Below are 18644 nucleotides of genomic sequence, written 5' to 3'. Positions count from 1 at the left end.
TACACTTTTCATCCATCCAAACTTAAATCAACCATATTAGAAGGTTACAGTAAATCAACATGTAGATATAAAAGATGCAAGATCAACATATGACACAATGATTTACGTGGAAACCCAATTTGGGAAAAACCACCAGTAACATGCTACTTGATTTTCACTCTTCTAAAGTGATGGCCTATTAAAGGCCCACCCTGTTAAAGGTTTACAACACACTGTTAAATGTGATCTTGTTAGAGGATTTCACCAAACTGTTAGGAATGGGTATGGTTAAAGGACTTTAGAACATTCACTTGGAATGTCACCCTGTTAAAGGATTTATCTCATGGCTATTAAACCAAAGTAAATCCATAGGATTTAAACTAACTATTACAATTGCTAGAAAGTAATGATAATGGCTTTTTTATCTGATACAACTTACAACATACTTTGCAGATTTCAGATCACACTTCAGTTCTATCCTTTTGCTTGGCTTTAATCACTTCAGCTCTGACTGCTTGTCTTCCTCTCAAGCTTCGTCTCCTTAAGTCTTCTTACTCATCATACCAATGCATCCATATTTGAGGTCTTCTTATTGAAATAGAGTAACTATGCTCTCTTTCCTCCTTAGCATCTCCTTCAGCATTTTATGCTTTCATGCTTGACTGCCTCTCTCTATCTTCTTCATGAACTTATGACTCCTTAAATAGAAATCTAATTTGCCTTTTTCGATTGATTCTCCCTCTCAAATTTTAGGGTTTCAAATAGATTAGGTAGGATACAATGTATCTACCCCATATCTTGTTCTTATTAAATAAAAACTTCGTCTAGGCTCCAGTTGTAACCTCAAAAATGTTCTACATGGTGTTCTATGCCACCAGCTCATCATTCTTATCTTCCATTTAATTCATAGACTTCTAGATAACAACCTTGTCATCTTAGATATGGAAAATCTTCGATTTTAAAAATAATGCAGCAACTCGACACTATTGGTTTATCGATACTCGGCATCTCTGTGTTACTTGGCACTATTGGTTTTTTGATGCTCAACATCTATTTCCTGGATAGCTCGGCACCTAAATAAAATTGTATCACTCGGCACCTAAAGTTCACTCAACACTGTTGGAATATTCAAATATGGAAAGAGTACTTATGGGGGGGGGGGGGGGTTGAATCATAAGTATCACACTTTAGCCAATAAAACTTTTAACTGTAAGCAAATTGCATGCATGTAAATACATCAAACAAATATGAAACTAAACACATGCATCAACAACTCATAACACTGGAATTTGGTAACCTAGAAACCCTCTAGGAATAAGAAGGTAAAATTGGGGTGGGGATGGTACCCACAAAAATTACTGCAGCAATATTGTTCAACCACTTCTGATGGTCTGCCCTGTTAAAGGCTTTACACTGTATCAATAGTGACCTGGTTAAAGGCTTTACAAACACTTAACATGAAGTGTCACCTTGTTAAAGGATTTTTATCACCTAATTAAAGGATCTACAAAATAGCTGTTAAGCTAACCTATCACCATAGGATTTTCATTCTAATATAATTGCTAGAAAGTATTAGGTATAATGAACTTGATAGATTAAAATCCTTAATTGCTGAGTGCGGGCACCTTTTTTGCTTTCTCTGATCTTGATCCTTTTGTGATCTGATAACTCTCGCTTCTGAAAATAGATTTTCTTGTGCACCCTTGTATGTCCACTCATATTTTTTTTTACAATGAAATTTCATCTTCCTTATAAAGACTTCAAAGACTTAGGGTTAGATATAGATCTACGATCCACATTGAATCTCAATTTCCCACTCAATACTTTTCTTTTACTGATTGGTTGCATGCCTTTATCATTTTTCTTATTGGCTACATGTAGATTGCATAGGAAAGATAAAATATTTGATCTCATCATTAAATCCTTCGAGATTTTCCTTATGTCGACTGCAAGAATTGTTTGCATCATAGTTTGTGCAATTACAAACTCTTATGCTGATATTCTGAGTTACTCAACTCCTGAAGCATTGCTGATGCTCAGCACATGTTGTTTCCTAGATAGCTCGACACCTAAACAAAACTGTATCACTCGGCACTTACTGTTACTCGACACTTGCTAACACTTGACACTTGTTAACACTTGACACCTATTGACACTCGACACTTGATATAGCTTTGCACTTCATATTACTCGGCACCTACTCTTTGTTCGACATTGTTTAGTGGAAAAATGGTTAAGTGTATTGACACTTAGTTTTCAAATTTATTCTTTAAGCTAACAATCTCCCCCTTTGACATGAGTGGCAAAAACACTTAACTAAGATCCTTAAGACTCCTTATTAGTTGATCCTATATGTATACTCAGTGAGTTCTATCCTGTTTTTGCATTCTGACTGATCAAAATTTGCTATCTCAAAATTTGCTCCCAAAATTTTCTATCTCACCCTTTTATCATACTTATCATTTCATTCCTGTACTTAACTCCCCCATACTTAATCTCTTCTTATCACTCCCCCATACTTATTCTCCCCCTTTTTGACACTTATGTCAAGGGTCTTACAAGGAAATGCCATACTTGGCCAAAAATGTACTATTTACTTCAAGGAGTACCTTCAAAGCTGCATCCCAATTTGCTAGTGTGACATCCAATGTCTTATGCTGGATGGCAATCTCTGCTACTAGGTGTACAAGTCCATCAGATGAAGAAAGATTGGGGTCTTTCTTGAGGACTGTCTCTGCATTTATTTGCTCCTTGTGAAGTAGTTCCAAATGAGGAGTTATTGATGATTGAATTTGCATCAATTTAGCTTTTGTGGTTGCCTCCTCTGCTGCTAAGATAGCTAACTCTCTTTGTGTGTGAAGCGATTGGGAAAAATGCTTCTCACTCTGAGCTGGATTTGTGGGGAGTTGCATGCTAGAAATCTTCAGATTGTTTTTCAAGCTCAGTATTTTCTGGCTAGTGTCCTGTGTGAATGTGGAAAAATCACACAACTTGTTGTACAGGGAAAAGATGTTTCCTAGTACAGTTTTAATTTTCTTTGCTATTTCTTCTTGTGACAATGCTATATCACTAGATATTTTACTATTTACCTTGGCTTGGAACTTCCTTTCTGACCATTCGAGTAATCTGGCATTTGTTTCCTAGTCTTCACTAGTCACCTGGTCAACTATATTAGATAGTTGATCTATAATTGGTCTTGAATCATCTGGAGACTGTAAGCAGAAAGCTTTTGTGAATATGTCTTTGATTTCATTCAAGGTAAGCTTATGCTTGTGTTCTTTTCTTAGTGCTTCTTGTCTCCTTCTTCTATCCAATGCACTCTAAATTTCATTGATCTTTTCTTTAGTAAGAGTGCTAGATTCATAATATGGGATCTTTATTTCTTCATCTAGCTCAGGAACTCCATAGTGAAGTTTCCTAACTTCCTTTGATGAGCTCAAGCCTGGTGTCCTGATTTGTAGCTGTAACCCATCTGTGCTTGGCTACTGAAGAGTCTAAGTTGGAGTACCAAATTTTGGTAATGCAACTAGTGTTTGTATTGCAGTCTCCTCCTTCTTTGTCTCATCTTTTTCTTCAGCTTGAGTATCCCTTTTATGATTGCTAGGTGGGGTTGAACTTGTTGGTTGTTCAGATGTTTCCTTTATTTCCCCTACTGTTGTACTCGACATTTGAAGTGTATAAGTGACCACACTTAGTGGAGGTGGTGGTGGAAGAAATAGAATACTAGTAGTTTGTATGGTCGAAGGTGGCACTTGTGCTTTTACCTTGACTATCTTTGTTTTAACTTCTGGATTCTGTAATTCATCAACACTGACCAATATAGGATTTGAGCTTAATTTTGCTACTAGTGGTGATTGGTCAAGGATTTCTAAATCCTCTGCAGTTAATGGATTGATGTTTGGATTTGAAGTGTCTGTAACATCTTTTATTTTTATAATATTTGTAGCTGTGATGGTGGCATGAGGAGGACTAGGAGGAGATACCTGTGTGTCTTGCATACTTTGATCTTGTGGCTCAGCTATGTCTTTCTCTTCCTCTTTCTCCTCTGTATGTGCCTTTTCTTCATTTTCTTCTTTACTCTTCTTCTCCACTTGTTCCTTCTCTTTTTGTTTGGTTCCTGACACCTTCTTTTCCCTTGTCTTGGCACTTGCCTCTACCTTATATTCTTCATTATACACATCTTCTATTTTCTTGTAAACTATTTTTCACAATCTTGTAGATTTTGTAACTACCTCTTCAATTTTATTCTGTAATATGCTGAATGCTCTATGCTTGGGAGTGAATCTATTATTATGCCTTCTTACTACATTTGTTACTTGATCTTTAGTTAAATTAGGAAAAAATCTAGCTAATGTTGACTCCCTTATCTCCTTTTCCATTTGTAAACAAAAAAGCCATTTATCCTCTACAATTTTATACAATTCTTTTGGCATAGATTCATCTAATTCTAGAGGTGTGTGCTTATATTCAGCCATCATAGTATACACAGATTCCTCTAATTTATTTTGCTCTTCTTTGGTGAGCTTAGTAAAATTCAGGTTCTTTAAACCTTTCAAATCATCATTCCTAATTTTTGAACATAATTTATCAACAACAGTATGACGTTTGTGTCTTACCACTTGAAATTAACTGTTGTCCTCTGACTTTAGGCTGGGGAATAAATTTTCTTTTCTTAGACTCAGCAGTGATCTTCTTTGAGTCTTTCTTCTTTCCTTTTGCCTCCTCTTGGGATTTTTGTGCTGCAGCCCTTGTGGTAGGTCTCTTTGGTGCAGGAGCAACTACTTTCTTCCCCTTGGATTGAGGAGCAGGAGGAGTTGTGGCTTTTCTTTTAACTGGTGCTTCCTCGGCTTCTTCTTCCTCAGTCAGCTTCTTCTTCCTCAGCACTTTCCTCTTTATCTTCTTCTAACCCTTGAGTCAGACCTTGAGGCTTATCTTCCTCTTCTTCAATGTCTTGTCCTTCCTCTTCTACTATTTCTTCTTCTTCAATGCCAAATTTTCTCTTGATTTGTCTCACCATTTTTTCTTTCTTCTTTACTACAGAAGCAGTCTTCAAATTTGTTATCGCCCTTGATTTAACAACATCATAGGTTCCAAATTTTTTTGCATTTTTATCAGCTTCTTTTGCAAGTAGGGCTGTTATTGCTGCAGAAGCTTGATCAATATCAAGTTCATAAGCTAGTGGCCTAAGCCATCTTACTCTAGGTATAACTGCTTGTATATAGGTATAATCTATATCTACAAGAAAAAAAATGTCCTTTTCATATTTCTCAGTCAATGAGATCAAAATCCTCATTCTTTGTTTCATGGACTTTTTGAAGTCCTCAAAGTAACTAGTCGTTTGGGCATCAAAATTTTCACCCATCTGTTCAATGTATCCATTGATTTTTTCAACAATTGTTTTGTTTGGACTCCATCTTACCTTACCCATAGAAGGGAATTCTTTCATTCGATAGAAAAATATGCACATCAAAACTGATCCAAATTTGCACTGAGCTCCCTTGCTCTTCCTTATAGCTCCCAGATTTTCATTAATCTATTGAAACATGAGCTCCGCTAGATCATAAGTGTGATCCTTTTTGATTATCTTGTATGCAACATCAAATGCTATACAAGGTACACTGTTTAACCTGCTTGATTGATAGAATTTGTGTGAAATGATTCTCATAGAAAAATCTAGTAGGGGATCTGTAACTATGTCGATAGTCATTCCTCTATTGTTCCATTTTGCACCTGTGTTTTTCTCTATTACTTCCCTTTTGTCACTTCGCAAGGTCTTTGGCCGATCTAGGGTTGGAATACCAGTAACCCTATGAACAGTTTTCTTGATGAATTTTACTAGCCTTGACTCTATCCAAAAAGCTCCATCATGTATTTTGCTCAAAAATATCCGTACCCATTCAGTTTTGAAAACAATAAAAAATTCTAGGGTTTTGGTTAATCCTTTTCTTTCTATTATTGAGAACTCATCTTTCAGTCTTTTGTTCTCACATAGTTTTTCATATGCATTATAGATTTCTAAATCTCCTATGGCTCCAATTTTGCAGTTATAACATCTGTGAACATCTTGGACCATAACAACTTTATTCAAAATAACTGATAATGCACCTGCAGGATCATTCTTGTATGCTACTTCTAGAATGGGCTTAAATTCAGGTTGTTTAACTTCATTGCTGACCAGCTATATCTCATGACTCTCTCTACCCTTAGTGGTTCCTGACCCAGATGCCATTGTTTTCCAAACTAGGGTTTATGATTTAAACAAGTTTATAAATTCTATGTAGCTCAACACTTAAGTAAAATACCTCAAATCGATGAAACTATTCCTGAATCGCTATTGAAATCTTCACAAATGGCTTCTGAGCTGATCTTGATCTTCTCTACTCTTTTTGACTTTGCTTTTTCTTTGAATGGTGGGAAAATGATCAAAAATTGAATTTATGTACCCTTCAAAATAGATTAATTAATGCTTAGTACACTGCCAACTGTCTACTCAGCACCTGAAGGGTTTCAATCATGACTAGACACCCATTATGTTTCACTTTGCTCGGCTCCTATTGATATTTCACAGCTCGGCATCATCTATCAACTCAGTCGCTGTTTGCAACTCGACACCTGAAGACAACTTTGACAGATCTTGCAAAGTTCTCAATTTTGACTTAGCATCTTTGCTTATGCTAATTTCTTCTTTGCAGTTCTTCTATGTCTTGGGACTGATTTATGATATAACTTGGTTTATCAATCCCACACACTTATTCTTACTTAATTTGATGAAGTGTGATCACTTTACCTATTAGGTGAAGTGATCTCTACACTTGATGTGCTATACTCATCTTTCTTCTTCCATGTCTTATTCATTTCACTTCTGATATGTCCAACATCTATCTTTGCCTTTCCATTGCTGAACTCAGAACTTGATACCTTTGACCTTGTTGGGAAATTCCTACTGACATGACCAATTTTCAAGCAACTGAAACATGTAGTTTGACTCAACCATCTTTTGTAGTTCCCTCTAAAATGTGTTCTTATGCAGTTCTATGGTATATGTCCATATTCTTGACAATAGTGACAACTATACCTGGTGTTGTAATCCCAAAATTCATGGTTTGATATCTTTGCTAGTTGATTTAATGTCCACATAGGCTTTGATCTACATTCAAAAGCTCTATGTCCATACTTTTTGCAATTATAACAATGTCCATCAAATCTTGATGTCTTAGTAGTTTTAGTTCTGCATTCATATGCTTGATGACCTTGCTTCTTGCATCTATGACAATGGTTTATACTTTTAGGTTTATCATGCTGATGGGCATTCTTGCTTCTACATACATTAGATGGATGTCTTTTCTTCCCACAGAAATGACATGTAGGTTTAACATCTTTACCTTTATCACTTCTTTGTTTTGCACTCTTTGATGATTCTCCAACTTCAGTGCTGTTGTATCCAAGTCCTGATGTATCATGGGTTGATCTTGGGGATTTCAGTAATTGCTCAAAATATTTGATGGCTTCACTTGACTTGTTGAGATTCTCTGCCACCTCTCTTTCTTTGTTCAAATCATTCTATATTTGTTCATTTTGCATCTTCAAAGTAGAGATCTCAATATCTTTCACATTGAGTTCATGATGAAGGTTCATCATTTGGGCAAGTGTATCCATCTACATGTTTGAGATCCTTGTCAATTCAGTACATTTTTCTTCAAGTCTATTTGCAAGATTTCTTTTGTCATTTTTCATCATGACCTTATCATCAACTGCTCTTTTCTTTTGTTCAGTAATTTCACATATCATTATGGCCTGTGATTCATGTTCCATCTTGAGAGATCTTATCTCCTCTATTTGAGCTTTGTTTTTCTCCATCAATTTTGCTATTGTTACATCAAACTCTTTAGTGTCTCCGTTGGAAAATATGTTGGTGGTATCAATCTCTTTGTAGTTTATCTCATTTTTGGCTATGGCTAGATCCTTCCTTTTTTTTAATGAATTTCTCAACTTGTTTCTAAATTCCTCCAAGCTATGTAGAGGAAGTTGCACATCTATCACCTAATTTTCAATGACCTTTCCATGTTTGAAAGCTTCCATCTTTAGATTTTTTCCTCCAAGTTGTTAGGCTTTTCCTTGTGAGAAACTGGATTGAGCTCTGATACCAATTGTTGGAATATTCAAATATGGAAAGAGTACTTATGAGAGGGTGGGGGTGAATCATAAGTATCACACTTTAGCCAATAAAAATTTTAACTACAAGTAAATTGAATGCATGTAAATACATCAAACAAATATGAAACTAAACACATGCATCAACAACTCATAACATTGGAATTTGGTAATCTAGAAACCCTCTAGGAACAAGAAGGTAAAACTGGGGTGGGGATGGTACCCACAAATTTTTTTGCAGCAATATTGTTCAACCACTTCTGATGGTCTGCCCTGTTAAAGGCCTACCCTATTAAAGGCTTTACACTGTATCAATAGTGACTTGGTTAAAGGCTTTACAAACACTTAACATGAAGTGTCACCCTGTTAAAGGATTTTAATCACCTAATTAAAGGATCTACAAAATAGTTGTTAAGCTAACCTATCACCATAGGATTTTCATTCTAATACAATTGCTAGAAAGTATTAGGTATAATGAACCTGATAGATTACAATCCTTAATTGCTTAATGCAGGCACCTTTTTCACTTTCTCTGATCTGATCCTTTTGTGATCTGATAACCCTCGCTTCTGAAAATAGATTTTCTTGTGCACCCTTGTATGTCCACTCATATTCTTTTTTACAATGAAATTTAAATGTTCCTTATAAAGACTTCAAAGACTTAGGGTTAGATATAGATCTATGATCCACATTGAATCTCAATTTCTCGCTCAATACTTGTCTTTTACTGATCAGTTGCATGCCTTTATCATTTTTCTTGTTGGCTACATGTAGATTGCATAGGAAAGATAAAAGATTTGATCTCATCATTAAATCCTTCGAGATTTTCCTTGTGTCGGTTGCAAAAACTGTTTGCATCATAGTTTGTGCAATTACAAACTCTTATGCTGATATTCTAAGTTACTCAGCTCTTGAAGCATTGCTGATGCTCGGCACATGTTGTTTCCTGGATAGCTCGACACCTAAACAAAACTATATCACTCAGCACTTACTGTTACTCGACACTTGTTAACACTCGACACTTGTTAACACTTGGCACCTGTTGACACTCGACACTTGATATAGCTTGGTACTTCATATTACTCGGCACCTACTCTTTATTCAGCATTGTTTAGTGGAAAAATGGTTAAGTGTATTCACACTCAGTTGTCAAATTTATTCTTTAAGCTAATAGGCACTTGATAAACTCTATATCACTCGGCATCTGAAGTTCACTCGACACTTGATAAATTTTGTATCACTCAGCATCTGAAGTTCGCTCAGCATATGAAGTTGAACTTGATTGGCCTCAACTAGGAATCTGTTCAGAACCTACTAGCTTTCTCGGTTCCTTCTCTCTAATGAACTTTAGTTAGGCTTTACAGATGTCTTAGCTAAAACCTTATATCATTGATATGTTTCAACGTGCCTATTCTTTGTCTTAGAGTATGTCATCAGTACATTATTTCATCAATGGCTTGACTGATCCTTCTACTTCATTCCAATATCATAACTTCAACCTTTCTCTAGGTGTTCTAGTTACATCTTATTGATTTCCTCCTCCTTGTTAATCAACTAATTGATAGTATTTGGATCACTAAAGCAATTGTCATTCCTGCAAGTAGCAAGTTTGACATCAATGACAAAACAATGATTGAGAACATTCTTTATCGATTTCATATGATCATTCCAACAAATTTTCTCATGATCTTTTCAATCATTTCCAACACAAAGTTAATCAATGTCATACTATGATCAAATGAACATGAAAGTATAGATCAAATCATACTTAACACATAGCAAAAGGTAGCAAAACAAAGATTTATCAACTCTAGTTGTAGTAGGTGTGGATGTTTGCATGCTCCTTATTGTTGATCCTACTATTGGAAATATAAGAGGAGTAACTAAGAGAGGAGGGGTGAATTGGTTACTACAAAAATAAATCCAAGATCCCTTAGATGTTAGCACAAAATAAACCCTAAAAACTGATTACAACTGATGCTCAACAAACATACATAAAATGTTATAACTCAGTAAATACTGAATATGAAAACTTTAGATGTTATCTTTGACTACCATTACTTTAAATTAATTGAAAATATATAAAAGAAAATAGCATGAACACATTTGACACCAGGATTTAATGTGGAAACTCAATTTGGGAAAATCATCAATTGCAACTAGTTACTATTTTTCACTCTTCTAAAGTGAGCCCTGTTAAGATCCAACCTTGTTAAAGGTTACAAAAAACACTATTAGGTGTGACCCTATTAGAGGATTTAATCACCCTATTATGAGTGGCTTTGTTAGAGGTCTTTAGAAAATTCAATAGAAATGCCACCTTGTTAAAGGATTTACAAATATCTATTAAGCCAACTCTGTTAAGAGATCTAGATCACTACTATAATGGTTAGAGAGCAACAATGACATGACCTAATTTAAATGCAATTGAATTTCTAATTACAGATCTCTATTCTGGCTTGCATACTTGATTCTTCCTGATCAAATATATCTTTTCAGCTCCACAAGGATATTCTATTTATCATTCTAATTTTCTTCTTTTGTCCATCATTAAATCTTCAAAAACACATTCACAATTTCATACTTTTTAACTCACAATTTGACTTTATATTTATATCATTTACATTATCAAGTTGGCTAAAATATGACTTAGAATAACTCATATTCATCTTCTCTACCAACTAGGACTGATAGATAAATCAATTAAGCTTAATATGCCAAAACAAGAAAATCCTTTTTTAGCCGACCCTGCTTGGTAGACACTAATTTAGAAATGATTTTCTTGTGTTAACCTAGTAAACTTGGCTAACACTACATATTTAAAAAGATCCTTTAGTAACTGAGTGAGCTCGGTTAACACTAGTTCCATCCAACTTTTCTTCTTTAATCGAGTGAGCTCGATTAACACTCATCTTTTGCAAACTTTCCTTTGATGCCTGAGTGAACTTGGTAGGCACTGCCATCAAAACTAGGAAAATATAGGAATTCCCAGTAGATACAGAAAAACTGTCTTCACTTTCCAACTAAGCTTGACATGCACTAACTGATAATAATATGACATTTGTGTAACATCAAAGGCAATACATAATTAATTAATTGTATCCAACAATCTCCCTCTTTGGCATTGATGGCAACACAACATGTCATAACACAATGAAATTTTGGAACAAGAATAAAGTAAGGAAAATATCCTTAGTTTTATTCTAATTCACATCCATGAGAACTCCATTTGTCAGTGTGAACTCTTTCTGCCTTCAGTTTCTCCTTCTATCAGAAAAATTTTATTTGCAACAACTTCTTCTGATAGAAAACTTCTTCCTGTTACAAATAACTTCCCTTTACAACTAAAATTTCTATGAGATATGACAATAACCTTCCTATCTTTGACAACACATGCCAAAGACAATAATCTTATTAATATCAATGTACCTAAAGTATTGATTCATTTGCAATATGCCCTTGTTAATAATGCACTAAGTGATTGATTTTCAACATGCTTTGGTTGATACATCACTAAACTTCATTTAATGACTTTCAGATAGGGGAATGACCCCTAGCTTACCTCTTAGATACATAAATGCATCCTTAGGTAATGGCTTGGTGAATATATCTACAATTTTCTCTTTTGTATTAACATATTCCTATCTGACTTCTTTGTCTTGCGCCAATTCTCTTAAGAAGAGATATTTTATAGCAATATGCTTTGTTTTGGTATGCATCATTGGGTTCTTTGATATATTGATTGCACTGGTGGTATCATAATATATGACTAATAGATCCTTGATTTCTATCTTAATTCTTGACATGCGTTGTTTGAACCAAACAATGTTCAAATAATTGACTATTGTTGTCACATATTCTACCTCTAATGTGGACTATGAGATACAATTTTATTTCTTGCCTATCCAAGACACTAGTCTTTTTCCAAAGAAGAATGCTCCACCACTACTGATTTTTCTATCATCAAGACATCCTGCCCAATAAACATCAGTGAATACCTTTAAGTCCAAATTGCCTCCAAGTTTGTACCATAAGCCATAGTCTTTAGTACCTTTTAGTTATCTCATAATTCTCTTGATTGCCATTGTGTGATTTTGTCTAGGATTTGTTGAGAATCTTGCCACCATACCAATTGCTAATGCGATATCAGGCCTTGTATGTACTACATACTGTAATTTTCCAATCATTGATTTGTATGTGGTCTAATCTACCTCTTTGGAATCACCATTTTTGGAAAGCTTATGTCCAATAGACATAGGGGTACCAACTAGTCTTGAATCTTCCATTCCAAATTTATCTAGTATCTCCTTGATGTACTTAGATTGAGTAATGTAGATACCTTTTTTTTTTTTTTAAAATCTACAATCCAATAAAGAATTTTATCTCTCCAAACATGGACATTTCAAATTCTTTACTCATTTCTTCTAAAAATGCTTTGCACAAGTCATCATTTCTTGTGAATAAGGTATCATCAAAAAATATTTCTACCAATACAATCTTCTTATCTGGTCCTTCTTTGATATATAGACTATCATTGTCATTTATTCTTTGAAAGACAATCTATACCAAATAGTTATGAAGTCTTTCATACCAAGCTTTAGGAGCTTACTTGAGACTATACAATTCTTTATGCAACTTGTAAACCATGTCTCTTTTGCAAATATTTACAAAATCTATTGGTTGTTCAATGTAGACTTCCTCATCAAGAATTCTATTCAAGAATGCAGATTTAACATCCATTTGATATACTTTAAATCCTCTATGTACTACATATGCTAGTAATGTTATAACACCTTCTAATCTTGCAAGAGGAGTAAAATATTTACCATACTCAATACCTTCTTCATAAGAATATCCTTTACATACCAATCTTGCCTTATTTCTAGAAAAAATTTCTATCTTCATTTAGCTTATTTCTAAACACCCACTTTGTGCCAATTAATTTTTTATCCTTAGGTCTAGGAACAAGAGTCCAATTTTTGTTCTTAATTATCTATTCTATCTCTTCATTCATTGCTTCAATCCAACTTTCATTATCCAATGTATCTTTAACATTTCTAGGTTCAAATTCAGCAAGTAAACATGTACCTTTCAATTTGTTTCATGTCGTTATTCCATCAGATTTGTCTCCAATGATTTGATCTGGTGAAAGATGCCTTTTGACATATCTTGCTAACATAGGTTCTTTAGAATTGGAATGAGTTTCATTGATTTCCTCATGAACTTTAGTATCGAGCTTGAGTTCCACTGTCTATGACTTAGGTCCTTCAGACTTGATTTGAACTAGCTTAGTAGCCTCTGACTACAACTCAGGTCCTTCAGACTATGACTCGAGTTGCACTATTCACAACTCGGTAGCTATTGGAGATTTTTGGGACTCAGGAGGTGAAGCCTCATTTCTTTCAGATAGATTTGGCAGGGTATTAGGTTCATAGTAAATAAATCTTCTATAATCTTCTAGTTCTTTGTTGCTCTCTTCTTCACTCTTTTATGCAAACTCATCAATTCTCACATGTGCACTTTCTATGATCTTATGAGTAGTCAAATTCAAACATTTGTATGCTTTACTTCTGTAGGAGTATCCTAGAAATATGTCTTCATCACCTTTGACATCAAATTCATCTTTTCTAGATTCTTTTAAGATATAACATTTGCTACCAAATACTTTCAAGTAACTTACATTAGGTTTGTAGCCATACCATAGTTCATAACGAGTTTGATTTGAATCTTTCTTTAGATGTACTTTGTTCAAGGTATGAACTACAGTGCTGATAGCTTGCTTCCAATTTTTGATTGCAACATTCTTTTGTAACATTAATGTTCTTTCACAATCCATGATGGATCTATTCCTTCTTTTAGCTATATCATTTTGCTGAGGTGTACCAGAGGCTAATACTTGTCTTTTAATTCCTCTTTTAATGTAGAAATCACTGAATTCATTAGAGATGAATTCACCACCTTTGTCTGATCTTAAACATTCCAATCTCTTTCTAGTTTCTTTTTCTACTCTTGCCAGATACCACTTGAACTTTTGAAAATCTTTTGAATTTTCTTTTAGATACATTACAATCATCATTCTAGAATAGTCATCAACAAAAAAAATGAAAAAAATTTCTCCACTATAACTCTCTATTCCAATAGGTCCACATAAGTCTGTGTGCACAAGCTCTAAGAACTCTTCTGACTGATAGTTCTTTCTTTTGAAACTATTCTTTCCCATCTTTCCAATTTGGCAATTTTTGCATAAACCCATATCAGGCTTCTTCAGACTAGGAATATCTCTTACTCTTCTATTTTTTCTAATCTTAACTAGATTATCAAAGTTTACATGACATAGTATTTTATGCCATAACCAACTTTCTTCTACTTGAGTAATAAAACATGAACATTCACTGAGATCAAGATAAAATAGATTACCTTTTATTTTTTCCCCAGATTCAACCAGATTTTGTTTTCCATCTAGTAGTTTGGCCTTTCCATTCATGAATTCTACCTTGAATCTAATGTTATTCAAATTTTTGACACTCATTAGATTATTATTTAATCCTTTAGCCCAATAAGCATTGTCACATACAAGTTCATTAGTGAGAGAAATGCATCCTTTTCCTTTTATGTTACAGGGTTCATTGTTTCCAAATCTTACACTACCACCATCATAGTATTCCATGTGCTCAAATGTTGTTTTATCTCCAGTCATATGATGTGAATAGCCATTGTCAATAATCCATGTATAATTTTTGCTAACATGAGAGATAAGTGCCATTTTATCCCCTTCATCATCAGATTCATCTTTTACTACAATATATACCATTTCATCCTCATAGTAATCAGAATCTTTAGCCATAAAACCAAATTTCTTACCTTTGTCCTTGTAGATCTTGTAGTTCTTGAAATCCTTGTTTCCTTTATGCTAATTGATTTTCTTTTCATCTTTGTTTTCTCTATTTGGACACGTTGCAACAATGTGACCAACTTCTTCACAAGAAAAATAGATCAAAGGAACTTTGCCTTTGTACTTTCCTCTACCTTTGGAATACTTTCTTACAAGTAGGGCTTCAACAACTTCAAGATCACTATCTGACCTCTCTTTTGATTCTTCTTCTTCACTTCCTGATTGACTAGACTTTGATTTCTTACTCTTTTTCTTGAGTGAAACTTTAGCTTCAAATGTAGACTCAATAGCTATGGAACTAGAAACATAGTTATCAAAGTTATCTAATTCAAAAGCTGTCAATCTTCCAACTAGAAAATCCAAGGTTATTTTATTATTTGGATGACATCTCATCTCTTGAATGAAAGATACTCTAATTGCATAAATAGGAAGAAGAGTTCTAAGTATCTTGCTTACAAATGTTTTATTACGTTAAGAAGCATTCTATACAATCACAACACAAATACCCAGTACGAAAATATGCCAAAAAAGATTCTCTATCAATAAAAAAGAACTAGGAACGGTTACAAACTTCTAAATTAAATATTAAAAAAGAATTCCTAAAATAATAGCTGGCCAAAATAATAGGAAGCCAAATGGAGGCCGAAATAATAGGCTCAAAATAATAGGGCCCAAAAAAAGTAGGGCCCGAAAAAGTAGGGCCCAAAAAAATAGGGAACAAAAAATAGGGCTCAAAAAAATAGGGGTGAAATAATTTCAATATGATTTTTTTTTTGTTAAATATAATTTTGCATACCCGTTCATGCTTATTTTTTGTGGAGAGTGGGGGAATTTGAAACAAATTCATGGAATGTGAAGAGATGTCTGTTGGGGGATATGACGAGCCTCTCATAAGTTATAAAACCAAGGCTCTTCATTTCATTTTCATTTTATGTTTTTGCAAGAAGGAAGAGGTGGAGGTTATTGGAGGATTAGATTGGAGTTTTTGAATAGGAATAGATTGAAGTTTTGGAGTAACTTTTTTGGAGGTGAGATTTCTATTTTTTATTTACATTTTCATTTAGATTTAGATGTAGATGTAAATTGAAATTCAAAATTAGTTATAATATTTTACTTTGATTTAGATTTCAATTTTAATTAATTTCATTTAGATTTAGAATTCTATTCATAACTATTTAGGCTTGCATTTAATATTTTAGTCTTGCATGTTTGATTTAGATTTAGATTTGTATTCAAAATCTATTTGATTTATATATTTTATAATACTTTTCATTTACATATTTTAAAAGTGCATGTTTCAAATTAGTTCTATATTTGCATGATTCATATTAGTTTTAGATTTGCATATTTTAAAATAGTTTTGGTTTGCATGTTTTAGATTTGAATGTTTCATAATAGTTTTACATTTGCATGTTTCTAAGTATTTATATTTTCATGTTTCAAAGTATAATTTTATCATTAATCTGGATGAGAATGCCACCATATCAATACAATTTGTATTTTATTAAAGTTAATGATTTATTTAAAGTAGATGAATCATATATTTAGTATATATTTTATCATTATTAAATTATAAAATAAAATAATTTTTTTGAAATAATAGCTGGCCAAAATAATATTAAGCCAAATGAATGCCAAAATACTAGGGCTCGAAAAGAGGGGCCAAAAAATAGGACCCGAAAAAATAAGGCCAAAAAAATAGAACCCAAGAAAATAGGGCTGAAATAACTTAATTAAAAATTTAAAATATAAAACATTTTCTTTTTGTTAAATATATTTTTGCATGCACATTCATGCTTTTTTTTTGTGAGGAGTGGGGGAATTTGAAACAAATTCGTGGAATGTCAAGAGACATCTATTGGGGGATATGAGGGTTCTCTCATAAATTATAAAACAAATGCTCCTCATTTCATTTTCATTTTGTGTTTTTATAGGGAGGAAGAGATGGAGATTATTGGAGCAAATTAGAGTTTTTGAAGAGGAGTAGATTAAAGTTTCATATAGTTTAGCCTTGTATCTTTGATTTAGATTTAGGAGTCAAAAACTATTTGATTTAGATATTTGATAATATATTTATTTTGCAGATTTTTAATGTGCATGTTTCAATTTAGTGTTACATTTCCATGTTTTACATTAGTTTAGATTTGCATATTTCAAAGTACTTTTGGTTTCCATGTTTTAGATTTGAATGTTTCATAATAGTTTTATATTTGTATGTTTCAAAATATTTATATTTTTAATGTTTCATAATTAAATTTAATCATTGATGTGGACAACAAGGTCACCTTATCAATAAAATTTGTATTTCATTAAAGTTAATGATTAATTTAAAATAAACGAATCATATATTTAGTTTATATTTTTTCATTATTTAATTAGATTATATATGTGTTTTATTTAAATATTTTTCATATTATATATAGATTTTTATTAATATTTATGTTTGTAATGTTTGAAAAGTGGAAGACAATGCCACCATATTTCAAACACAATCCAACTATTTCATTTGAAATAGTTTTGATTTTTATTTATGTTATTTTGAACATTATTCATTTGAAAGAATTTATATTAACTATTAATACTTTTTCATTCTGATTATTTCCATATGTTGATTTTTGTTTATGAGTTTGCAGGTTACTATTTGAGTTATAGATACCTCGAATAGAGAATCAAACATCATTGGATACTAGAGCCTGACTACTTCAATGATCTCAAATGATTTCTTTGAGATTGAGTTTGACAAATGCTTACAAATAATTAAAGAGGAGCGCATAACTATAATTAAAGTTGTAGAGAAGCAATATTTCCAATTGACTATGTTGAAGAAATGGAAGAAATGCATATGGAAGATGCATAAAAATTTCTATGTGACACATCTACAAAAGCGGATGGGTTTCCCTCAATGATGAAAGAAGTATTTCACAATCATTGTTCAAATAAAGGTCACTAAAGAATCCTAATCATTGAAGAATGTGACATGTATTTACACCATCATAGATATATTTGTATATAGTTCATTCTTGTCTCTAGTTTTTGATTTTTACTTTTAATTAGTTGTATTGGCAGTTTTATTTCCCTATTGTTCAATGTAACTTTCATGGAGAAGAGAACAAGACAACATAAATTTATTGTTGTACAAAAAATTTCTTCAATGGATGTGACTACTAAATGTGTTAATTAAGAAAAAAAACCATAAGTCTAAATAGATTCCTTAATGGTAGGGAGATTTATAGATTACAATTCTTAATCATTGCAATAAATATTGCATTACCATTATTAAAAATTCAAAAATATATAATGTTCTCACATCATCATGGAGAAATAATTTTCATAAAATTGACTCTTATATATTCTTTCACACTTTTAACATCATCTAAATTGTGTTGTTGGGACTTAGAACTTCCCTTTCATGAATTAATTTTTCCACTATTCGAGTGATTTGTATAACATATATCCCAAATTTGACCATAGTTGTACTCTAGATATTCCAACACTATACCTGAATCTCATACTTCCCTTAACTGTGTCCCTCATTTTAGCATAACATTTAACCACTAATTAACCCTAACCATAACACCGAGTGTCATATAAATGAAATTGTAAACCTTGGATCCTAACTTTA

This window comes from Cupressus sempervirens, chromosome 3, assembly GCF_028749045.1.
Source record: "Cupressus sempervirens isolate cs-2001-9-10 chromosome 3, ASM2874904v1, whole genome shotgun sequence".
NCBI classification, from domain to species: Eukaryota; Viridiplantae; Streptophyta; class Pinopsida; order Cupressales; family Cupressaceae; genus Cupressus; species Cupressus sempervirens.
This window is presented reverse-complemented; position numbering follows the sequence as displayed.